We start from the raw sequence: 26,549 nt of genomic DNA, 5'->3' as shown, positions 1-26,549 counted from the left end.
GACCTAAGGCCTTGATGGGCCATGATCTTTCAGTGTCCTTCCCCTGGCAGGTGGGTAGCAAACATTATGAATTATCATAAACCCAGGCCATCCTCCCCACCCCAAAAAAACGCCTCGTGATATATAATTTTCCTAACCGGGTTAAGTACATGATTCCTACCATTTAAATCTATGTCTAAATAAAGCAGAAGAACACAAACTGCTTATTTTTAAATCTATTTTTATTTATTCTTAGAGCCAGAATATTTTCTTAAGATTTTCATACTGTATAAATTCTAGATTTTGCCAGGCTTTTGGTTCTGCCCAGAGGCACTAGATTGGGCAGAAATGGATAGAAATTTCTTCTGTCTCCACTCAGATGCATGTTTTTGTCACCCCAGTTGTATTCAGTGAGCTTGTTTTCTGATTTATTTTTTTAAGTGGGACCCATTCATTTCCATTAAGGCCCTCATGAGTACTATCCAGGCTGGGGCTTGGCTGTGCCTATCTTGGGGCAGAGTAGTCTCTATTAACCAGAAGAGCTCCTGGCTTGATGTCTTATCTTTGCATTGTCAAATGTATTCAGCAGGCATTCATGTTATACCTGCGACAGCGGTACATCATGTCACCTCCAGATCTGGACCAGATATCTCCTGGGATCCTGGTTGTGTAGCCTGGCTATCATATCTCCCTCAGGAAAAACTAGTGTTATCAGCTCCCTTTCTTGCTTCTTTTAAGGAGCTACACGGATTTTTCTGAAGTGCCACTGCACAATGCTTCCTCTTTCCAATACCTGTTAGATCTGAAAGGGGAACTGAGTCTCCCGTGGGTGCTGGGGTATGGCTGAGGGGTAGGTGTGGTCTGCATGGCACCACCTGCAGCTTGTCTGTAGGCTCCATTAAAGACCAGTCAGGGCTGAGCACAGTGGCTCACGACTGTAATCCCAGCACTTTGGGAGGCCGAGGCGGGCAGATCGGCGGGCAGATCACAAGATCAGGCATTCGAGACCAGCCTGGCCAACATGGTGAAATGTCGTCTCTACTAAAAATACAAAAATTAGCCAAGCGTGGTGGCACGTGCCTGTAGCCCCAGCTATTCGGGAAGCTGAGGCAGGAGAATCACTTGAAACTGGAAGGCAGAAGTTGCAGTGAGCCAAGATCACGCCACTGCACTCCAGCCTGGGTGAAAGAGTGAAACTTCAACTCAGAAAAAAAAAAAAAACCAGTCAGATGTGCAGGGATGGGAAGATGCTGGCCTGCATGTACTCTTCATCCCCTACCTTTCCTGACGTCCTCACAGGAGCCATGGAACAGCCAAAGTGAACATTCTAGCGGTGCCTCAGGCCACGCCTTCTCTCAAGATCCATATGCCACTTTCTTTTTTATGCCCCTGAGCATGAACGCAAGGATCACAGTGGAGACAACTTTTCCTCTGCTGGAAGTCTGGGACAAAGGCTGCAAGCCTCAGGTTCCCTGAGGGAACTCACCTGGCAGGCCTCCGTGGATTCCCCTGAGAGGGAACTCCAAGGGTCTGCCCCACCACTCGCTGTATCTTGGGGGAGTCCTCCATGCTGCCACACAGACAAGAGCAGGGACTGCTCTGACTGATTCATGAGCTCCCCAATGCATCCACTCAGGGAGACCCCTTCCCCAGACAGTGGAGGGTCATGACGGGGCAGCTTTTTAGCTGCGTCCCACCAGGATGAAACATTCATCTTCCAATTCCTGGTGTTTCACCCCGGTCCAAGAGACCCTGGCTGCCTGTTCTGAATGGGAATATCCCATCATTAGTAAGTTAGAGAAAACTACAATCCATTTAAATGACTCAATAATCTGCAGAAGGAAAACTAAACCGAACAACTCAAACAAGTGGTTTTTAATGAGACCGAACCAAAAGAAGTAACGGAAATGTTTTTTAGCATCGACACAAAACTGTACAAGAAATTAACACACTATAAGATTTTCCTCCCCTTCTAGCAATAATATCTCAATGTCCTCTCCCAGCTAAGTCCGTGTGGTTTGAGAGGGACGAACTGCACCCCAGATCTTGATTTAGACACGACCCCATTTATGCCAAGGAGAGTCAAACCCAGGATTTTGTGGGCATGGAAGTAAGTGTCCATCCGACTCCTCGTTGCTGCTTTTCAATGATTTCTTCTCCCTTCTATTTCAAAAACACCAGGGGCTTTAGAGTTTGTACCCTCTGGTTTGTCCCCCAATATCCTTTGTTGGTGGCAACTTCTACTAAATTCTGAGTCATTCCCTGTCTTTCATTGAAGATTTTATCATCTGACTGTCTTTCTCTCTATCCTATTCTTGTCATCATTTTTTGGTTTCAACACCCAAATGGATGATTTATCCAACATCTTGGCATCTTAGATTCTGACCTCCTCAAATGCAATTTTCTATTTTCTCTCTTCAGCCACCCATTTCTATGGTCATGCCCTTAACCTTGTCAAAACCAATAATACACCATTTTCAGAATCTCTATTTTAAGCATTCTGATTGGATATTATGATCCCTATCTCTTATCCTTCCATCTCAGTCTCATGTCTGCAGTCCAGTATTTCTTCAGTCTTCTTGAGACCTTTAATTCATTTGCTTCCTTCTGTCTTACTAACCATCTTCCCTCGTGTCCTTACTTCCTCTTCATTCATCCCAGATTCTATGTTCATTGTTGTAATTGCTCCTTTGCAAATATCCTTATCCCTTACCCCTCCTCTCCCACTGTTTTTGCGTTGCAACATCCCGACCCTGCACGGTCTTCCCACTCTACACTTCATCTGAACACTGCTGGAAATGAATACACGATTGTGTTCACTGGCCTGCCTCAAAATTCTCAACCAAAAATCTCAAATAGGCACTCAACACTCTGTGGCAATCTTCCCTGATATGTTTTCTTTCTTACATTCTAACACATTTATTTCTCGCCTTCTTTTTTCTCCTCAGAACCTCTCAGCTTGCCATCACCACGTACTTCATGACAAACACAAGAGCAATCAGGCAGTAATCCCCTGTTTTCAGACAGGCTGCAGTGAGCTGTGGTCGCACAAGGCTGCAGTGAGCTATGGTGGCGCCAGGCTGCAGTGAGCTATGATTTCACCAAGGTGCAATGTGGCTGTTACCACAGCTACCCATTTCCCAGCTGGCGTGTCCAGGCTCACCATGCGTGATGCACCCCTTCCCACCAGAGGCCTGTTCTTTTCTGGGGCCAGAATCCCACCCCCTCTTGCTCTTCCAAAGGTCCTCACTCTTAAAATTATTCCCTCTGCCTTCTGTATCCTCAGCTTCTCGCCCTCCAGTGGATCGTTTCTCTCACGTATATTAGCATGCAAACACTCTCTAGCATGGTATCTCCCATTAAACAAAACTCCTGACCCCGCTTCCCCATCTTAACTACCACCACATTTCCCTGGCCTGCTGCATAGCAAAAAAATTTAAGTGCTCTCTATTGTTGCTGTCTCCATTGTCTCTCCTCACTCACTCACTCCAATCAAGAGCCCATCTCCAGCTCACTCCTACAACAGCACTGGTAAGGTTATTGGTGGCCTCCCTTTTGCCAAAGCTGATGTCGATTTCTGTGGTCTTGTGTCACTATGTTTTTGTGTTTTGGGCATCATTTGATTTGACTACTCCATCTTTTCTCTTCTTTCCTTTTTTTTTTTTTCTTTTGAGAGACAGGACCTCACTCTGTCGCCCAGGCTGGAGTGCAGTGGTGTGATCATAGCTCAGTACAGCCTGGCAGCTCACTCCTGGCCTCAAGCAATCCTTCCACTTTGGCCTCTGGCATTACTCCCAGCTCCATCCTTCTTGAAACACTTCTCTAGGTTTCCTAATCAACTCAGTCTTCTTCCTGGCTCCTTCTCCCCGTTCTACTTCTTTTTTTTGTTTGTCTTTGTTTTGAGATAGAGTTTCGCTCTTGTTGCCCAGGCTGGAGTGCAATGGTGCGATCTCAGCTCACTGAAACGTCCGCCTTCCGGGTTCAAGGGATTCTCCTGCCTCAGCGTCCCAGGTAGCTGGGATTACAGGCGTGTGCCCCCACGCCCGACTAATTTTGTGTTTTTAATAGAGACGGGGTTTCTCCATGTTGGTCAGGCTGGTCTTGAACTCCCGACCTCAGGTGATCCACCCGCCTTGGCCTCCAAAAGTGTTGTGACTACAGGCGTGAGCCACCACACCCAGCCCTCCCTGTTCTACTTCTAAACCTAAAAATAGTGTGAAGAAAATCAGCAAGGCAAAAATCACTATCAGCATAATCAAAAGGCAAGTGTCAGACTGGACAACAGTATTTGAGCTCAGGTCGTAAACATAGGGATAATCTCCCTAATATTTAAAGAGCTCCTAGAAATCGTTAAGAAAAAGACCAAAACCCCATAGAAAAATGGAGGAAGAATATAAACAGACAGATCTCAGGAAGGGAATACAAATGGCCAGTTAGCAACACAAGGAGAGAGGCCAGCTCATTAATAATAAAGGGAAGTGTAGATTAAAGCTACACTGAAATACCATCTCATAGCCAGGCGCAGTGGCTCACACCTGTAATTCTCAGCACGTTTGGAGGCTGAGACGGGTGGATCACTTGAGGTCAGGAGTTCAAGACCAGCCTGGCGACCACGATGAAACCCTGTCTTTACTAAAAATACAAAAATTAGCTGGGCACAGTGGCGCGCGCCTGCAGCCCCAGCTACTTGGGAGGCTGAGGCAGGAGAATCACTTGAACCTGGGAGGTGGAGGTTGCAGTGAGTCGCGATCACGCCACCGCACTCCAGCCTGGGCAACAGAGTGAGACTCCTTCTAAAAAAAAAAAAAAAAAAAAAAAAAACCATCTCACCTATCATATGGATAAAAACTCAAAGTTTGACAACATGCTCTATGGGAAACAGTTCTTTCTCATATTTTGCTGTGACAGTAATGTGAAAAGAGATTTTAAATGGATAAGAAGAAAAGTACAAAGCAGTGTGTATTTTATGCTACCAGATCATACGTCATTTCTGTTTTATTTGCATAAGATACACACACACACACACAAAACAATAAAAAGCAGTTACTTGTTCTAGTGGAAACTGGAGCAGATGGGGGATAAGGTGAAAGTGAGTCTTGTTTTTTTTTTTTTGAGATGGGGTCTTACTATGTTGCCCAGGCTAGAGTGTAGTGGCATTATCACAGCTCACTGCAGCCTTGAACTCCTGGGCTCAAGCAGTCCTTCTGTCTCAGCCTCCCAAGTAGCTGGGACTACAGGCGCCACACACCACCAAGAGAGTGAATCTTTCAAGTGTATGCCTTTTTAGGTTATTTGACTTGTAAACTATATGAAATGTATAATTTTTTTTAGATTTTTAATTTTTTTTTTTTTGAGACAGAGTCTTTCTCTGTCACCCAGGCTGGAGTGCAGTGATGCAATCTCGGCTCACTGCAACCTCTGTGTCTCAGGTTCAAGCGATTCTCCTGACTCAGCCTCTTGAGTAGCTGGGACTACAGGCATGCACCACCATGCCCGGCTAATTTTTGTATTTTTAGTAGAGAGAGGGGTTCACCACGTTGGCCAGGCTGGTCTCAAACTCCTGACCTCAGGCGATCTGCCCACATCAGCCTTCCAAAGTGGTAGGATTACAGACATGAGCCACCATGCCTGGCCAGTTTTTAAATTTTTTATCTTTATGAGACAGTCTCACTCTGTTGCACAGGCTGGAGTACAGTGGTGTGATCGCGGCTCACTGCAACCTCTGGCTCCTGGGCTCAAGTGATCCTCTCACCTCAGCCTCCTGTAGCCTCCCTCCTGTACCTGGGACTACAGGCACATGCCACCACACGCGGCTAATTTTTGTATTTTTTAGTAGAAACAGTGTTTCATCATGTTGCCCAGGCTGGCCTTGAACTCCTGGGCTCAGCAATCCGCCCACCTCAGCTGCCCAAAGTGCTGAGATTACAGGCATGAACAACCGCACCCAGCCAATTTTTTTTTGTTGTTTTGTTTAATGAGAAACAAACAAATATGAGTTCAAAGAGTTTCCTGGGGAAGTTTTTCTGTACAATAGTTCAAAGAACACAGAGAAATGTGTTTCATCTTCAAAGGAAGTTAGGGCATTATTATAAGCAGGGTGTGTAGATCCTGAGTTGGACTTTAGTCCTGTACCATTCGGAGGTGATCATGATGGCCTGGATGGATGTTTATGATGACAGGCACCAGCATCACCAAGCATGCATTGATCTATTTGAATACTTTCCACCAGATCCGTGACTTGGCTATGTACTGATTCCGATTTTATCAGCATGTCAGCTAACACCATTATCTGCTTTAATCGCAACTTTTACCAGAAGCATTGGCATCAGTTGGACGCTTCTAGCTGCTAGGCAGAACATACTCAAACCAAATAGCTTACACAATAAGGACAGCCATCATTTCACATAAGATGATGTCTGGAGGCCAGGTGGTCCACGATTGGCTCAGAGCCTTGATGAAGTCGTCACAGATCCAGGTCCACCGATGAGTTTGTCTTTCTGCCTTGCTATCCTCAGCAGGTTGATGATGCTTTCACTTTGGGTTTCAAAATAGCTGTAGCAATTCCAGACAATATGTGAAGATATGACTTGATCCAGCAAAGAAGAACAGGAGAAAAGGGGGTGCTTCTTCTCATGCATCTGTTTTTATTGGAATAATATAGAAATAAAAACTTCCTGACGTAATTTTAAGACAAAAATATGCTATATAAGTAACTGTATTACTAATTTTTTTCTTCTTTTTTTGTTTTTTGAGAGAGGGTATCCCTCTGTCACCCAGGTTGGAATGCAATAGTGTGATCTCAGCTCACTGCAGCCTCCACCTCCTGGGCTCAAGCAATCCTCCCATCTCAGCCTCCAGAGTAGCTGGGATTACAGGTGTGTGCCACTATCCCCAGCTAATTTTCAAATTTTTTTTTGTAGAAATGGAGTCTTGCCTGTTGCCCAGGCTGGTCTCAAACTCTTGATCTCAAGTTATCCATCCATCTCCACCTCTCAAAGTTCTGGGATTACAGGTGTGAGCTACCTGCCCGGCCTGTTTCTTAGTTCTAATAGTATTTTTGGTGTATTCTTTGGGATTTTCTATATACAAAATCATGTTGTATGCAAATGCAGGTGGTTTTACTTCTTCCTTTCCAATTTGGATGACTTCTATATATATTTTTCTTGCCTAATTGTTCTGGCTAGAACTGCCAGTACAAGGTTGAATAAAAGTGACAGCAATAGGCATCTTTGTTTTATTCCTGATCTTAGGGAGAAAACTTCAGTCTTTCATCATTAATTATAATAATATTAACTGTGAGTTTTTCATAAGTGCCTTTCATCAGGTTGAGGAATGTCCCTTCTATTCTTAGTTTGTTGAGTGTTTTTATCATGAAAGGGTGTTGGATTTTGTAAAATGCTTTATCTGCATCTATTAAGATGATCATATGGTTTCACCCCTTCATTTCATTAATGTGGCATAGCACATTAATTGATTTTCATATGCTGAACCACAGTTGCAATCCTGGGATAAATCCCACTCAGTCATGGTGTAAAACCCTTTTTGTGTGCTGCTAGTGTTTTTTTGTTGTTTTTTGTTTTGTTTTGTTTGTTTTTAGAACCTGTGTTCAGCCAAGCTGCTAGTTTTTGTTTACTAATATTTTTGAATATTTTTGCACTGTATTCATAGGGGATGATGTTCTGTAGATTTCTTTTCTTGTGATGTCTTTGTCTGATTTGGGGCAGGGGGCAGGGAACTCACAAACTGCCAAAAGGGGAACACCTTCAGATTTGTTTCTGTTGCCCTAAGTCATAGAAGAATGAATTACAGCTGGTAAGAGTGTGATCAATATACAAGAATTCTTTTTTTGGTTTCATTTTTTTCTTTTTTCTTTGTTTTGTTTTGTTTCGTTTTTGTTTTTTCGAGACAGAATCTCGCTCTGTCACCCAGGCTGGAGTGTAGTGGTGTAATCATGGTTCACTGCAGCCTTGACCTCTTCTGTCCTAGCCTGGATAATTTTTTTGTTTAATTTCTAGTAGAGATGAGGTCTCACTATGTTGTCCAGGCTGGTCTCAAACTCCTGGGCTCAAGCAAACCTCCCACCTCGACCTCACAAAGTGCTGGGATTACAGGCATGAGCCACTTTACCCAGTCAGTACAAGGATTCTTATTTGAATGTTGGATATGACATCAAATGTCAATTTGGACAGCTTGAAAGACCCACAGTTAACCACTGCTCAGTTTGAGAAGCTGAACCAACAAAGATAGTTATGCACAAAGGAACATTACATATGAAAAGAGGCAAAGTAGCTAAAAAAACAGAGTACTGTTTTTAAAAAGTATCCAAAAGTTTTGAAATGCACCCTTATGGCTACTGAGTCCTTGTATGTTCAATTGCAGCAATATTTTGTGTGTGTTCATATCCTGGCATGACTGTCAATTTTGGAGAAAAACTAATTTGAAGAGAATTTTTTTTTTACATTGGAAAGGTGATTAAAGAGTATCTAGGCTGGGCTTCGTGGCTCACCCCTATAATCCCAGCACTTTGGGAGGCCCAGGCAGGTGAATGACCCGAGGTCAGGCATTCGAGACCAGCCTGCCCAACATGGTGAAACCCCATCTCTATTAAAAATATAAAATTTAACCAGGCATGGTGGCAGGTGCCTGTAATCCCAGCTACTTGGGAGGCTGAGGCAGGAGAATCACTTGAACCCGGGAAATGGAGGTTGCAGTGAGCCGAGATCACACCAGTGCACTCCAGCCTGGGCGACAGTGATACTCTGTCTCAAAAAAAAAAAAAAAAAGTATCTAAAGTGCCAGAAAAAATAATCGGGCGCAATGGTTGTTTGGCAACCCTCATTCAGGATGTTACGACACATTTCCCAAATATTTTGCTAATGGGAATCTTCCTGGCAACACAGACAATGAGTTTGTCTCATGCAAAATGTATGAACATGGTGGATGAACTGCGAGGCACAGAAGCGAATGGAGGTGAAAGAAAAATGCTCTCACTAAACATTTCCAGCATCAGAATTTAGTATCCTTTCTATCACTCAAAACATGTTCTGACCAAGCAAGTGACACCACATGATCAATGAAGGAATCCCAAATATGTGGCTTGCAAAATCAAAACAAGACCTTTAGACCAACCACAGTTAACTCTCTGATTTGTCTTTTGTACCCCCTGGACCAATCTGCAGATGCATTTCTAGTTTTCCATGATGCCTGAAAGAACCTAAAGACGCTAGTGGGCAGACATGAACTCGGCCACATCTGATGGCCACTCCCCAAGAACCATTTTTCCTACTTGGAAGAGCCAACTGTCTTTGCCTCAAGAACAGGCTTCTGTCAGGATGTCATCCTGTGGGACACTGACTTTTTTTTTTTTTTTTTTTTTTTTTTGAGACAGAGTCTTGCTCTTTCGCCCAGTCTGGAGTGCAGAGGTGTGATCTCAGCTCACAGCAACCTCCACCTCCCAGGTTCAAGCAATTCTCCTGCCTCAGCCTCCCAAGTAGCTGGGATTACAGGCGTGTTCCACCATGCCCAGCTAATCTGTATATTTCCAGTAGAGATGAGATTTCACCACGCTGACCAGGCTGGTCTCAGACTCCTGACCTCAGATAATCTGCCCACCTCAGCCTCCCAAAGTGCTGGGATTACAGGCGTGAGCCACCATGCCCGGCCTGACACTGACTTCTAATGGTGCTAAAAACTTGTCCCTGTGTGTCCTAGGAACTTTGAATTGTTGCAACTGCTTGTCCAGTCCAGCCTTGCGAAAAGAAAGAGCTTGTGGCAACCTCATCTCCACAAGTGTGGAGCTTCATGCATGCCCCTGACCTTTAAAGAGTAATATACCTCTCCTGTCACAAAGATCCCTGTCTTCAAAAGATGTTTCAAGACCAGCACAGTGGCCGAGCATGGTGGCTAATGCCTATAATCTCAACACTTTGGGAGGCCAAGGTAGATGGATCACCTGAGGTCAGGACTTCGAGAACCGCCTGACCAACATGGTGAAACCCTGTCCCTACTAAAAATACAAAAATTAACCAGGCATGGTGGTGGGCACGTGTAATCCCAGCTCTCCAGAGGCTGAAGCAGGAGAATCATTTGAACTCAGGAGGCAGAGGTTGCAGTGAGCCGAGATCACGCCCTTGCACTCCAGTCTGGGTGACAGAATGAGACCCTCAAAAAAATACATATATTTTTCCCATTAAGCATTATTTTGTTTATCTATTTGCTTTGTTTCCAGCCTTGGCATGAATTTAAGTGCTACCTTGTCAGATACTCATTCTCTCTCCATGTTTACATCTGTTTCTGGACTTTCCCGTGTGCTACTTATCTATCTGTTCTACCATATAGTAAGGCAAAGACCACCTCACTATTCTTCTATAATATGTGTCCATCTATTCTCAGACTTATTCTTCCATATAAGTCTTCAAAACATTTAGTTCAGTTCTCTCTCCCTCTCCCCAAAACCTTTTGGGTATTATTTGAAATGTTATTCTATTCATTTGTTTATTTGTGATGTGGAAATCCCTGAGACGAGACAGCTGGAGAAGAATATCTCAAATTCTGTGTAAAAACTAATCTAAGTTCCAAGGTTCACCCCTAAACTATGCATGTGCAGAACACGCCCAAAGATGCATAGCAAAGGCTCTGAGAATGAAACTAAAAATGTAAATATAAATCAACATCCAAGTCCCAGACCAACCCCTGAGTGGTACATGAAGGAACAGACCCAAACAGCAGAGCAAAGTCTTCCAAAACTGAACTGACTGATGTGGGAATCCATAGAAGATGAGACAGAACTTGTGGTCTGAATCTCGCTGGGTGGGTGGCCTGTTAAAACAAAGAAACAAACGAAAATCAACATTAACCAGCTCATCGCTGTGGCTCATGCCTGTAATCCCAACATTTTGGGACACCAAGGTGGGTGGATGGCTTAGGCCCAGGAGTTAGAGACCAGCTTGGGCAACAAAGTGAGACCTCCATCTCTACCAAAACATAAAAAATAAAAAAAATTAGCCAGGCATGGTGGCTTGCACCTGTGGTCCCAGCTACTCAGGAGGCTGAGGAGGGAGAACTTTTGTAGTCAAGGAGGCAGAGGTTGCAGTGAGCCAAGATCTTGCCACTGCTCTCTAGCTCTGACAACAGAGCTAGACCCTGTGTAAGAAAAAAAAACCAGAAAACAAAAAAAAAAAAAAAAAAGAAAAAGAAAAGAAAAAAAGAAAATCAACAATATCCAGAAGATATAACAGAACTCGGAGCCTCAGAACAAAATATTCAGAATATAAAGAACCAGGAAAATCTGATCAGTTCTATCAGTTCTCAAGGGGAAAGACAATCAACAGATGCCAGCCCCAATGTTGGGATTACCAAAGACTTTAAAGCTGCTATTATAATCATTCTCCAAGGAGAAAAGGTGAACATTCTTGAGAGAAAGGTAGACATTTAAAAGATGATTAGGTCATGATGGTCTGTCCTCATGAATAGATTAATGTCACTATCATGGGAGTGGGTTCATTATCTCAAGAGTGGATTTGTTATAAAAGTGAGTTCAGGGCTGGGTGTGGTGGCTCATGCCTGTAATCCCAGCACTTTGGGAGGCCGAGGTCATGGAGGATCACCTGAGATCAGGAGTTTGAGACCAGCCTGGCCAACATGGAAAAACCTCGTCTCTACTAAAAGTACAAAATTAGCCAGGTGTGATGGTGCACGCCTATAATCCCAGCTACTCAGGAGGCTGAGGCACAAGAATTGCTTGAGCCTGGGAGGCAGAGGTTGCAGTGAGCCGATATCGCACCACAGCATTCCAGCCTGGGTGACAGGGTGAGACTCTGTCTCAAAAAAAAAAAAAAAAAAAAAAAATGAGATCAACGAGTTCAGCCCTCTCTTGGCTCCTCCTCTCCCTCCCCAACCACGCACAAACATGCAACCACAGACTCTCCTGCCCTTCTGCCTTCCACCATAGGAATGACAAAGCCAAAAAAAGAGAAGGCCTTCACCAGAGGTGGCCCCTCAATCTTGGACTTCCCAGCCTCCAGAACCACAAGCCAAATAAATTTCTTCTTTTGATAAATCACGCAGTCACTGGTATTCTGTTATAGTAATACAAAACAGACTAAGACAGCCCATATGCTTTCATTATCCAAAATTGTGTTGACATATTTTGACTTCTGTCATATTTTTCCCTTCTCTTTAACCCTGTGAGTTTATGGTCCTTTTATTTCTTTACTGTTATTACAGTGGGGATTTGGGAGGGAACAGATAAATGCATATTCAGTCTTTTGTGTTTACTTACACAAGCTCTTCTTTAATCAAGTCTACAACATAAATGTAGTTTAGCAAACGAATACTACTTTCTCATGAATGCATATAAGTTTATCTCTGGGGCCAGGTTCTCTGACAGAAAATATAGGTGTTTACCAGTCATGTTCCCAATAATTGTCTCCATGAAAGCCATTGGATTTTTCTGTTCCAAGGGAGACACACTTAAAAGGATTGCCACATGGTTTCCAGTCCGGCTGCCAGAATTGCCAGTGCTACTTGGGCTGTGATGAAACAGAGTTCACACAGTCTGACAGACAAGTGGTTTTACACAGGGGCTGTGAGAGCTGGGGCAGCCCACTGACAGTGGTAAGCTAGCAAGCTGGCAAAAGAGTTGCGGGTTTCTGTATGTCTATGAGTAGCATCCCAGTATTCACACATATAATCAGCACCCAAAAATGCCTTTTCATTACCTACATCGTAATCACCCCCTTATGGAAACTCATAAAAATAGTGTTGAAATAGCATTGACTCCCATAGGAAACATTCTCTTTCCCCCTGATCATTTCTACAGCACCTTGATCTTCAATCCCAAGGGGTCTTTGAAAAGGCAGTCATACTCACTTAAGTGTCTTCCAAACAGAGATAACTCCAGGGTCTCAGGAAGCAGCTGGCCTGTGTTTCACTCTCCTTTGAGTGCTGCAGCCAAGCTAAAGAACATTATTAGGTGGTGGTTTTTAAAATTTTGGATGGCACAAATGTAAACTGGTAACATGCCCTACACACATCTTAGTTTTAAAAACGTTGTCCCTGTTCATCTTAGCCAGCTGACTTTGAGAATTTTTATTTTATTCTGTAATATTATAAAACTATGATCTTGGATCTCCCCCCACTGCCTCCCTCCCAACCCCACCCCCAACCACTGCCTCCAAAACACACACACACACACACACACACACACACGACACTAGCCACCCTTAGGCTCATGTGAAAATGCTGGGCTGTGTAAACTGGAACTGCCTTGAAAAGATGGAGGTGCATCCCCCAGTAGGGTTGGCCAGATTTAGCAATAAAAATACAGGATGCCCAATTAAAACTGAATTTCAGATAAACAATGAATAGGCAACCCCAGGCACTGAGGATGAGCTTCGATTAAGCCAAGTGGTAATCCTCTCCTCCTTGCTAGTGATTAGTTTGGGAGTGGGCTTATAACACAGTTCTGACCAATTGGAGCAGAGGAGAAATCTTCCAGGGGCTTCTGGGAAAGATTTTCTTCCCTGATTAAAAACAGAGAGAGTGTGTGGAAAGTTCCTTATGCATCCTGCCTTCAATGATCATCATGTGAAGATATGGTGCTGGGAACAGCAGAGATCATCTTATCACTGGGAAGGGAAAGTCACGAGAAAGTCAGAGAGACTGAGCCAGAACTCTGACATTGTGGAACTTCTGAATTAGGCAGCTCTGGAATTCTCTTTTCCAGGCCTTTTATGGGAAATAACGAATGTCCTCACTGTTTGAGTCACTTTTACTTGGGTGTTCTGTTTGTGCTGCTGAAAGCACCCTCAATGATTTAGCTGAAAGTTTTTGAAGCTCACTCAACAAGTATTAAATTGCTGTGGTTAGTAGATCCAGAACTCGGCTAAAGAAACTTATCTCACTCAAATAAACAAAATTATTTTATTATGAGATCCACTGGCCCAAAAGTGTTGCACGAGTCTTTCTCAACTTCTCACGGTTTAGGAATCACAGAAACCCTCCCACAGACTTTGAGAAGTGGGCAGGAGACAGGATGGATTGGCTGTTCTTGTTAACAGTTCTCAGTGTCCTCGCTGTCATTGACAGCTTCAGAGATCTGAACTGGCTTCATGAGGAAGTGCTAGCCAGGCAGGCCGATTCTGTGGGACAGATGGCTGCTGTTTCACAATTGTAGACATGAGAAGGGCAACCTTTAGCCCAGAAGCTGGGGTTGGTGATCCTGAGATATCATTAGCATCTATGGCATCTGTGCTGTCACTTTTGATCACAGTGTGGATAGTACTCACTGTTCATTTGTTTTATTTCTAAACATTCTAAAATGAATGCGATTTATCAAATGTTTAACAGCACAATTCTGACATATGGCAAATTTTTTTTTGAGAAGGATTTTTTGCTTTGTTGCTCAGGCTGAAGTGGAATGGTGCCATCTTGGCTCCCTGCAATCTCTGCCTACTGGGTTCAAGCGATTCACCTGCCTCAGCCTCCCAAATAGCTGGGATTACAGGCGCCCATCACCATGCCCAGCTAATTTTTGTATTTTTAGTAGAGATGAGGTTTCACCATATTGGACAGGCTGGTCTCCAACTCTTGACCTCAGGTGATCCACCCACCTTGGCCTCCCAAAGTGCTAGGATTACAGGTGTGAGCCACCACCAAGCCTGGCCACAAACATTTTATTTTAAAAAATTTTGCATAGATTATATATATACACAGCATATATAGAATTCACACCAGTAAGTCTCCCTTCCCTTCTAGGCTCCCTTTTCTCTTCTCTAGAAACAACCATTATTATCAGATTCTTGCATATCCTTCTAGGGTTTTGTATATGTGGACAACCATATAAATATGTATAGCTCCCTTTTTAATACCAATGGTAGAATATAATACACATTGGCCAACTTGGAGATTCTCACACATCATCACTTTTAAAACTATCTCATTCTGTTCAAGGGCTGCCTGGGGTTCTGATGCATGGATGTGCCACAAGGTATTAGCCAATATCCTATTGATAGACAGTGTGATGGACATGCGTCATGTTTCTTGCCTCACCAGCTCCTTTGGAATGCTTCTAATGTTTTTAGAAAAAGTCACTCTCCAGTCTCCTTTGAAGCTTCCCGGATCTGTCCAGTTGCACCTTTGCCAGTCTCCAAATCAGAAGTGGTCCCTAGGAGGAAATGGGCCGTGGGCAGGGCATCCATTTTGCTGGCAAGGGTGCACCACAAGCTATAGCTTGGAGAGCAGTAGGGGCTACAAAGCAAGTTCCTGCTGCAGAAGGGACATTGGTGGCACCGGCATGAGTTACAGTTGTGGCTACAGTCAAGTTCTTGACAGCAGTCCAAATTGCAGCTTAGAGTTCTTGGTGGCAGCTCAACATTCCGGGTGTTTTCTTCATCTGGCTATTTCTATATGTGGTTCATGGCTTTATTTCTTGAGGTTTAGCATCAAGTCTATGCTCCATCCCTCTCAACACCTGTCTCTATAGTAAGTCACTTTCAGCTCACCAACCAGAGTCACATCTGCCACTTGCAACCAAGAATACAGTCTGAGACAGACATGTCATTTTACTTCTAATTTGTTATTTTTTTTTTTAGGACAAAAAGAACCTTGTAATAATTACCCTTCCATATACACCTTTGTGCCTGTGTGTGGGCAAATCTGTGGCATAAAAATGCTAAAAACAGAATTGCTGCATCTGAAGTACTGGGATATTGGGCCAGGTGTGGTGGCTCATGCCTGTAATCCCAGCACTCTGGGAGGCCAAGGCAGGCGGATCACCTGAGGTCAGGAGTTCAAGACCACCCTGGCCAACATGGTGAAACCCTGTCTCTACTAAAAATAGAAAAATTCGCTGGGCGTGGTGGTGCCCACCTATAATCCCAGCTACTTGGGAGGCTGCAGCAGAAGAATTGCTTGAACTTGGGAGGCCGAAGTTGCAGTGATTTGAGATTGTGCCACTGCACTCCAGCCTGGGTGACAGAGTGAGACTCTGTCTCAAAAAAAATAAAAGAAAATAAAATACTGGGATGTTGATGGCTACTGCCAAAATGACCTCAATGCAATTTTACCAATTTGCACTACTGCCAAAAATGCATTGCCACACCCTGGTCAGCGGTGTATTATCAAAATTTTTTTAACTTTGCCATTCTGAGAGGTGAAAGGAATATCTCACAGTAGTATGCTTTTCACTTGTCTTACTAGAGGATAAAGTTTTTATATACTAAAAGACATTTGTATTTTCTTTTCTGTGAACTGTCTACATTTTTGCCTATTATTTTATTGACTATAGGCCTTTTACTTGCTGATTTGTTTGAATTCTTTATCTACTAAAAGAATTAGTCTGATGTTTAATTTTTATATAGTGAAATTTAGAAATCACTTATTTTATGACTTCTGAGCTTTAAGCTGAGAAAGGACTTCCTGGCTGGGTGCAGTAGCTCACACCTATAATCCCAGCACTTTGGGAGGCTGAGGCCATGGGATGGCTTGAGCCCAGGAGTTTGAGCCCAGAAGTTTGAGGCAGAGGTTGCAGTGAGCCGAGATCGCATCATTGCACACCAGCCTGGGCAACAGTGTGAGACTCTGTCTCAAAAAAAAAAAAAAAAAAAAAAAAGACACAAGATTTAAATTTAAGGACAAAGTGGAATAAAACAGGGCCGGGGGTGGTGGCTCATGCCTGTAATCCTAGCATTTTGGGAGGCCGAGGCGGGCAGATCACAAGGTCAAGAGTTTGAGACCAGCCTGACCAACATGGAGAAACCCCGTCTCTACTAAAAGTACAAAACTAGTCGGGCATGGTGGCGCATGCCTGTAATCCCAGTTACTCGGGAGGCTGAGGCAGGAGAGTCTCTTGAACCTGGGAGGTGGAGGTTGCAGTGAGCTGAGATCGTGCCATTGCACTCCAGCCTGAGCAACAAGAGAGAAAACTCTGTCTCAAAAAAAAAAGAAGTTAGAAAAACATACCAAGTAAACAACTAACCAAAGACAAACATGTTATGTTGATATTCAAAAATAAATCTTATCATCCCCTTTTCCTTTCTACCATAGAATAGAATTGAAAGTTCAGAAAGCAGCCTTTTTGTGTGTGGTCTACTGATTTTCAGTGAGGGTGCCAAGACATTGAATGGGGAAAAATGGTCCCTTCAACAAATTGTTTTGGGACTACTGGATACATGCTTGCCAAAAAATGAAGTTAGGTGACTACCTCATACCATATACCAAAATTAATTCAAAACAGACTACAGGTGAGGGGATCGCTTGAATCCAGAAGTTTGAGACCAGCCTAGGCAATATGGTGAACTCCTATCTTCACAAAAAATTTAAAAATTAGCCAGGCATGGTGGCTTGCATCTGTGATCCCCACTACTCAGGAAGCTGAGGTGGGAAGATCACCTGAGCCCAGGAGGTTGAGGCTGCAGTGAGCCATGATCACATCACTGTACCCCAGCCTGAGCAACAGAGTGAAACCCTGTCAAAAAAAAGAAAAAAGGGCCAGGCCCGGTGGCTCATGCCTGTAATCCTAGCACGTTGGGAGGCTGAGGTGGGAGGATCACGAGTTCAGGAGATTGAGACCAGCCTGACCAACATGGTGAAACCCCGTCTCTACTAAAAATACAAAAATTAGCCAGGCATGGTGGCACACGCCTGTAATCCCAGCTACTTGGGAGGCTGAGGCAGGAGAATCGCTTGAACCCATGAGGTGGAGGTTGCAGTGAGCTGAGATCACGCCACTGCACTCCAGCCTGGGCGACAGAGTGAGACTCCATCTAGAAAAAAAAAAGAAAAAAAAACAGTAAGGGAAATTGTGTGCCCAGGGAGAGAAGGTATATGGGAACTCCCTGTACTCTCCTATCAATTAAAAAAACAAAAACAAAAACAAAAAAACTAAAACTGCTCTAAAAATAAGAATAAAATACAAGAAAGAAAACCCCTACCATGAGAACCACTTCATACCTACTAAGATTAAAAAAAAAGATGGACACTAACAAGAGTTGACAAGAATTTGGAGAAATAGAAACTTTGTTTGTTTGTTTTTTGAGACAGTCTCGCTTTGTCGCCCAGGCTGGAGCGCAGTGGCGGGATCTTGGCTCATTGCAAGCTCCGCCTCCCAGGTTCAGGCCATTCTCCTGCCTCAGCCTCCCAAGTAGCTGGGACTACAAGCGCCCACCACAACGCCCGGCTAATTGTTTGTATTTTTAGTAGAGGCAGGGTTTCACTGTGTTAGCAAGGATGGTCTCATCTCCCGACCTCGTGATCCGCCTGCCTTGGCCTCCCAAAGGAAATAGGAACTCTTATAAGTTTGCTGCTGGGAATGTAAAGTTTGCAACCACTCTGGAAAACAGTCTGCTAATTCCTCAAAAGGCTAAACGTAATTACCACATGACCCAGCAATTCCACTCCTAGGTATATAACTAAGAGAAATGAAAATGTGTCCACACAAAAACCTGTACATGAATGTTCATTGCAGCATTATTCATAATAACCAAAAATGGAAACAACCCAAATGTCCATGAACTGATGAATGGATAAACAAAATGTAGTACACATCCATGCAATGGAAAATTATCAGCCGGGTGCAGTGGCTCACGCCTGTAATCCCAACACTTTGGGAGGCCAAGGTGGGTGGATCATGAGGTCAAGAGATTGAGACCATCCTGGCCAACATGGTGAAACCCTGTCCCTACAAAAAATACAAAAATTAGCCAGACGTAGTGGTGCATGCCTGTAGTCCCAGCTACTCGGGAGGCTGAGGCAGGAGAATCACTTGAACTCGGGAAGCAGAGGTTGCAGTGAGCTGAGATCACGCCACTGCACTCCAGCCTGGGTGACAGTGAGACTCCATCTAAAAAAAAAAAACAAACACAAAACAAAGAAAATTATCAAAATATAGTACACCTTTTTTTTTTTTGAGACGGAGTCTCACTGTTGTCGCCCAGGCTGGAGTGCAGTGGCGCACTCTCGGCTCACTGCAACCTCTGCCTCCCAGGTTCAAGTGATTCTCCTGCCCCAGCTTCCTGAGTAGCTGGGATTACAGGCGCCCACCACCACCCCTGGCTAATTTTTTGTATTTTTAGTAGAGACAGGGTTTCACCATGTTGGTCAGGCTCGTCTTGAACTCCTGACCTCAGGTGATCCACCCGCCTCGGCCTCCCAAAGTGCTGGGATTACAGGCATGAGCCACCACACCTGGCCCAAAATGTAGTACATCTACAATGTAAAGGAATGAAGTCCTGATGTATGCTACAACATGGATAAACCTTGAAAACATTATGGTAAGTGAAGAAGTCAGGCACAAAAGGCCACATATGTTATGATTCCATTTACATAAAGTGTTCAGAATAGAAATCCCTAGCATCAGAAAGTCCCACACCCACAGTGTCACTGGAGACCACGTAGGAAGCACTCCTCCCCAGCCACGGTGTGTCAGCAGAGGCTAGTGGGGAGCCTGAACTTAACACCCCTGCCCAAACGTAATGAGGTGCTCCTCCCAGGGTGTTAATGGGGGCTCTGTGAGGAACCTGGCCTTCTGCTCCCACCTGATAACAACAAGGTGATTAGAATACCTGTACAATCAGCAAACACAGATTTGAGAAAAAAACACAACTGATTCTTGGCAACCCAGTGGGAGAGTCACGTGTGTGCGATTGCTTCAGAGTAGCCACTAGCTGTGGGATTTCAGTGGGCTTTGCCCACTGGTCAGTATGTTTTGCAGAGTAAATGGAAAGCTTCTTTCAATCTGTCGAGGTGATTAAACTAGGTTGGTTAGGATCACTACTGCATTTCTACATGCAAATAATGGAAGTTAATTGAGCCTTAATAATCTGAGCCTGCTTGCCATTTTGAAATAACAGTGCCTATGCAAAGACTGAGAGGGGAGCTCACTATAAGCACCATCCATACTTTGGATATTGGGGACCCCTTGTGGACAATTCAGACAGAGCGAGGGCTCTCTGAGATTGCCTGTCAAAAGCAAGTAACCAAAATTCACACATGAAAAACTGAATGGAAAGCCACACAGATGTGGCACTCACGTCGTTCAGGAAAAGCAGTTTCTCTGCTGTTGTCATGTGAGACAATCAAATTAGTCTATAAGTTTAATACAATCCTAATAAAATCTTAATAGGGTTTTAAAATTGGAATTGGAGAATTCTGATTCTCTTTTGGAAGAGAAATGTTCAATAACAGCCAAAAAAAAAAAATCTTTAAAAAGATTATGAGTGGGAATTTTCCCTGCCATATATGAAAATGTAGATCTAAATATACAGAAAGTTTATAAATATAAATCGATTTTGCAATATAAATGTAGCTTATGATAGTGGTGGCATTTAAAGTCTTGAAGGAAGAGTGGCTTTTTCAATAAATTGTATGAAATAATTGGCTATCCACTGAAGGGAAAAATAACATTAGATTGAATCTTCTACCCCATCACATCAAACACAGGTGGTAAAACGATTAAATATTTAGAGATAAAAGTTGAAATATTAAATATTTAAACTATATTTTATTAATATTGGGGTAGTAAATGCCTTCCTCAACAAAATACAAAACCCAGGAGCTGGGTCGGGCGCGGTGGCTGGGCCAGGGACGGTGGCTTACGCCTGTAATCCCAGCACTTTGGGAGGCCGAGGTGGGTGGATCACGAGGTCAGGAGATGGAGACCTCCTGACCAACATGGTGAAACCCCGTCTCTACTAAAAATACAAAAAAAATTAGCCGAGCATGGTGGCAGGCGCCTGCAGTCTCAGCTACTCGGGAGGCTGAGGCAGGAGAATGGCCTGAACTCGGGAGGCGGAGCTTGCAGTGAGCCAAGATCGCGCCACTGCACTCCAGCCTGGGCGACAGAGTGAGACTCCGTCTCAAAAAAAAAAAAAAAAAAAAAAAAAAAATTAGCCAGGCATGGTGGTGTGCGCCTGTAATCCCAGCTACTCCAGAGGTTGAGGCAGGAGAATCACTTGATCCCGGGAGGCAGAGGTTGCAGTGAGTCGAGATCGCTCCACTGCACTCCAGCCTGGGCAATAGAGCAAGACTCCATCTCCAAAACAAACAAACAATGGGAGCTATAAAAGACTGAGAGATTTGTGTTCATAAAATTTAAAACTTGAGTTAAAAGAAATACTAAAATAATCAAATTTAAAGGAAAAGGGAGTGAGGGGAAAAAACTGTTGCACGAAATTACTATTCAGAACATATACAGAGTTCTGACAATGTTTTAAATTGACAAAGGATGTGACCAGGAAGTTCACAGAAAAATCTAAATCGAAAAGGAGGAGGAGAAAAGAAAGAGAAAAAAAGAGAAAGGTGCTCAAACTCAATACTAATCAAACAAAGCAAATTAAATGAGATTTTCTTTTTTGCCCATCAGATTATTCAACATTTAAGATAGCCCATCTAAAGCCACAGTTTTTGCTATGTGACGCTCTAGCTGCAGTACATTTTTAAAGGATTTATAATTTCCAGTGTGATTTTCTCTTTAATGCAGATGTTATTCAGGAGTATTTTTAAACTTCCAGATGTATAGGGCTTTAAGAAATACTTTGGCCGGGTGCAATGACTCACACCTGTAATCCTAGCACTTTGGGAGGCCAAGGTGGGCAGATTGTTTGAGCCTAGGAGTCTGAGACCAGCCTGGGCAATATGGTAAGATAAGACCTGCATCTCTGCAAAGAAAATTCAAAAGTATTAGCCAAGAGTGGTGGTGTGCACCTGTAGTCCCAGGTACTCAGGAGGCTGAGGTAGGAGGACCACTGGAGCCCAGGAGGTTAAGGCTGCAGTGAGCCATGATTGCACCATTGCACTCCAGTCTGGGCGACACAGTGAGACCCTGTCTCAAGAAAAAGGAAGGAAAGAAGGAAGGAAGGAAGGAAGGAAGGAAGGAAGGAATTGATTTTAGTATTAGTAATACAGGAATTGTTCTTGTATTACTAATACTAAAATATTATCCTTTATAAATTGTATAAAAAGGCATAGAAATTCTGTGATAGCCATGTCTAAATCAAAAAGAATTAAAAAAAAAAAAGCATACAGAGATAAGAGATCAGGCCCCTCTTACCCCTGTCTCCCTTCCTGCTGGCCCCTCTCTCAGCCAGTGATCATTGTTAGTTTCTTCTATAGTACTCTAGAGATAGTTTATGCATATGCAAACAAGTACTGACATATTTTTTTTTTTTGAGATGGAGTCACGCTCTGTTGCCCAGGCTGGAGTGCAGTGGTGCAATCTTGGCTCACTGCAAGCTCCGCCTCGCAGGTTCACGCCATTCTCCTGCCTCAGCCCCCCAAGTAGCTGGGACTACAGCCACCTGCAACCATGCCCGGCTAATTTTTTGTATTTTTAGTAGACACAGGGTTTCACCGTGTTAGCCAGGACGGTCTCGATCTCCTGACCTCGTGATCTGCCTGCCTCGGCCTCGCAAAGTGCTGGGATTACAGGCGTGAGCCACTGCGGCCAGCCAAGTACTGACATATTCTTTTGCTCATCATTTTTACTAGAAATGGTAGCATATTATATGTTATTCTGCATCTTGCTTTTTCTCCTTAATAATATATTGAAAATAGACAGCAATGCCAATGATCATCATGTGATATCAATTGATTTAAAATATTTACCGTGAGATACACACATTTAATACATACATATTTGTAATGTTTAAAGTGAACATCTAGGCTGGGCTCAGTGGCTCACACCTGTAATCCCAGCACTTTGGGAGGCCGAGGCAGATGGATCACCTGAGGTCAGGAGTTCGAGACCAGCCTGGACAATGTGGTGAAACCCTGTCTCTACCAAAAATACAAAAATTAGCCTGGCATGGTGGCAGGCACCTGTAATCCCAGCTACTCGGGAGGCTGAGGCAGAAGAATTGCTTGAACCTGGGAGGCTGAGGCAGAAGAATTGCTTGAACCCGTGCTGGCTAGTTTGTTAAAGTGAGCTGAGGTTGCATCATTGCACTCCAGCCTGGGTGACAAGAGCGAAACTCCGTCTCAAAGAGAAAATAAATAAATAAATAAAGTGAACCTCTATGATGTCCGCTACAACAGTGCTGGTACTTTTAAAGCTCATCCCTGACCACATCATTCACCCTCTTCCCTCAAGGAGCCACTATCCTGACCCTGGGGTTAATCATTGCCTTGCCTTTTTTTCATGGTTTTACCACCTTCTTATGGGGCCAAGAACAATAGAGCTTAATTTTTTCCATGTTGAACTTTAACAAAGAGAATCATAGTGTTTCCTTCTGTGACTGCTCTCTTTTGATCAACATTGTTCTGTCAACGTGTGTGATTGTGGTTAATTTGTTTGCCATTGCTACATAGCACCCCTGTAAGCACGTAACACTAGATCGTATGGACTTTTGGGTTGTCTCCAGATTGGGGTTATGTTTTTGTTTGTTTTGTTTTGTTTTGTTTGGCAGAGTCTTGCTCTGTTGCTCAGGCTAGAGTGCAGTGGCGCGATCTCAGCTCACGCTGGGCTCACAGACGTGCACGACCACGTATAGCTAATTTTTTCGTTTATTTTTTTTTTTATTTTTAGTAGAAATGGGGTTTCTCCATGTTGGCCAGGCTAGTCTTGAACTCTTGAGCTCAAGTGATCTGCCCGCCTTGGCCTCTCGAAGTGCTAGGATTATAGACGTGAGCCATGGCGCCTGGCCTGAGGTTAGTGTGTTATTATGATAGTTCTTGTATGTCTCCTGGTTTAGGGCGACAGTTCCCAAAGTGTGGTCCACGAAACCCTAGGGGTCCCTGAGATCACATCAAGGGGTCGCTAAAGTTAAAACTGTTTTCTTTTTTTTTTTTTTTTTTTATTATACTTTAAGTTTTAGGGTACATGTGCACAATGTGGCAGTTAGTTACATATGTATACATGTGCCATGCTGGTGTGCTGCACCCATTAACTCATCATTTAGCATTAGGTATATCTCCTAATGCTATCCCTCCCCCCTCCCCCCACCCCACAACAGTCCCCAAAGGACTATAAATCATGCTGCTATAAAGACACATGCACACGTATGTTTATTGCGGCACTATTCCCAATAGCAAAGACTTGGAACCAACCCAAATGTCCAACAATGATAGACTGGATTAAGAAAACGTGGCACATATACACCACGGAATACTATGCAGCCATAAAAAATGATGAGTTCATGTCCTTTGTAGGGACATGGATGAAATTGGAAAACTGTTTTCTTATACGGTAATACTAAAATGTAATTTGCCGTTTTCACTCTATGGATATTTGCACTGATATTGTAAACGCAATCTGGGTAAAACTGCAGCCATCTTAGCATGAATCAAGTCAATGGCTCCAAACTACCTTGTTTGTAATTGATGTGAGTTCTTCACATCATGTTATGGGTTGTTCCCTGGCTAACTACTTCCCCATGTAGCCCTGGCTGAGGTGAGAGGATTGCTCAAGTTGAGCCTGGGAGACAGAGGTTATGGTGAGCCAAGATGGTGACACTGCACTCCAGCCTAGGCGACAGAGCAAGGCCCTGTCTCAAAAAAAAGAAACAAACATATATGTAATTTATGTGTGTGTTGGATCATGATGTAAAATATATTTCTTACTGTGGGTCTCAGTCAAAAAAGTTTTCAAGCCACTGCTCCAGAAAGATTCTAGAATGATATAGTACCATCGCCGCCAACTTAGCACCTCATTGTACTAGGGACTGATGTCCCAGAAAACACTCTGTGAACACAGGTAACAATATCCTACCCAAAAGGACATTGTTTTCATGACAACACAAATACAACTTGGTGGGCTCCTGGGAGTCACAGACCCTCATTTTAGCTCTGCCTCAAGCACTTACCAGCCAAGCAATCCAGTTACTTTATATATTAAAAACGCAGATGATATGGGAAGTATTTCTTTCCCAAGGAATAATATCAGGTAGTATATGAAAAGTGCTTTGAAAACTACAATGAATAATTATTATAATAACTGATATTTAGGGAACACATATATACATATATGTACATATATGCACGCAACATAGTTTTGAGTCCTTAACCCTGTGAATTTCACATTTAACAGATGAAGAAACTGAAGCTTAAGGTTAAATGCATGCACCAGTATTTGAACCCAAGCCTTAGACTACACCCTCGTAACCATCAAACAGTACTTTTTAAATGCTGCACGAAGAAAAAGGTTTACTATGTTAGAAATGAAAGAGCATCTTTGCCCTCTGTTATAAGGTTTGAAAGTTGTACGAATTGGATCTTTTTGCCACTTGCCCTTAAATATCATAACTCTTGAAAGTTTTTAATCCTGTGGCATTCTTATTTCCTCTTCTATGCAAATATAGTTAAAATGCAAGAATTTCAGATTGACACCTGGTAGAGTCCTGGGGTGGCATAGCAGTTTCTTTAGCTGTATAAAAGGTGAGGCCTGGCCAGGTGCAGTGGCTCACACCTGTAATCCCAGCACTTTGGGAGGCCAAGGCAGGTGGACCACGAGGTCAGGAGTTCAAGACCAGCCTGGCCAAGATGGTGAAACCCCATCTCTACTAAAAATACAAAAAATTAGCTGGGCATGGTGGCGGGTGCCTGTAATCCCAGCTACTCAGGAGGCTGAGGCAGAGAATTGCTTGAACTCAGGAGGCGGAGGTTACAGTGAGCTGAGATTGCGCCACTGCACTCCAGCAAGATTCTGTCTCAAAAAAAAAAAAAAAAAAAAAAGTGAGGCCCTTGAATGTAGTAGGTGATTGATAAATATACCGAACAAATGAGGTCCCACTTAGGTCTACAATTTTGTCAGATTGGTAGGGTAAGGTAGTTAACCAAGGAACAGTGCCCTTGGGTCCCAGGAGGAGGGACTACGGAGAAGAGGGCAGACCTCGGGGCAGAGTCAACCTGGCATGTTCGGGGACTGTCCTCACTTCTACTGGAAGGATGCACAGTTCTTGGAGGACTTACAGAGTGCAGTTCTGGGCATTACTCACTTTACAATCCCAATGTTTGCAGATATGACCAATGTGGTATTTTTTATGTAAAGCCCTGGACCAAGGGCAGCAGTGAGGGGCATCCTGCTCTCAACTCTCCTACAGACACTGGCTTGGCCAGAAAATGGGTTCAGAGATCAGGCCCTAAGAATCCAGAGATGATCCCATTCCCTCAACAGTTCTTGGTGACAATCACCAGTCTCTCCTTCGTGTAGGGCTTGAGATATAAATCGTCCACTTCTAGTTTTTACAGACATTCTCAGTTTCTATTGCCTCCGTTGGTAAGACCTTGTCCTAGAAGCAGCTCTACCAGGACACCTGAAACAGGAAACAAGGCTTGAATTTGGGAGTCTGGCATGATAGATTCGATTGCATTCCCCAAAAACAATCTATGAAGGAAAAGGGATTTTGTTGTGTTTTGTTTTCTTTTAGATACAAGGTCTTGCTCTGTTGCCCAGGCTGGAGTGCAGTGGTACAATCTTGGCTCACTGCAACCTCAGCCTCCTGGGCTCAAGCAATCCTCCCACCTCAGCCTCCCAAGTGGCTGGAACTACAGGCTCATGCCACCATGCTGGCTAGTTTGTTTTTGTAGAGACAGGATCTGGTTATGTTGCCCAGTCTGGTCTGGAACTCCTGGCCTCA

General features: G+C 43.6%; 1 long non-coding RNA gene across 1 annotated transcript; it reads right to left on the bottom strand.

The window, feature by feature from the left end:
• Window positions 1–5,952: 5,952 nt before the first annotated feature.
• LOC107971560 (uncharacterized) lies at window positions 5,953–12,935 on the bottom strand. The gene is made up of 3 exons (XR_001714493.3): window positions 12,850–12,935; window positions 10,697–10,797; window positions 5,953–6,617 (listed from the first exon to the last, which is right to left on the bottom strand). It is a non-coding gene; the product is annotated as an uncharacterized LOC107971560 (long non-coding RNA).
• Window positions 12,936–26,549: the final 13,614 nt, after the last annotated feature.

The sequence above is a fragment of the Pan troglodytes genome, chromosome 12, assembly GCF_028858775.2.
Source record: "Pan troglodytes isolate AG18354 chromosome 12, NHGRI_mPanTro3-v2.0_pri, whole genome shotgun sequence".
In the NCBI taxonomy this organism is placed as follows: domain Eukaryota; kingdom Metazoa; phylum Chordata; class Mammalia; order Primates; family Hominidae; genus Pan; species Pan troglodytes.
The sequence above is the reverse complement of the archived record's forward strand: the minus strand, read 5'-3'. Positions and strand labels throughout refer to the sequence as shown.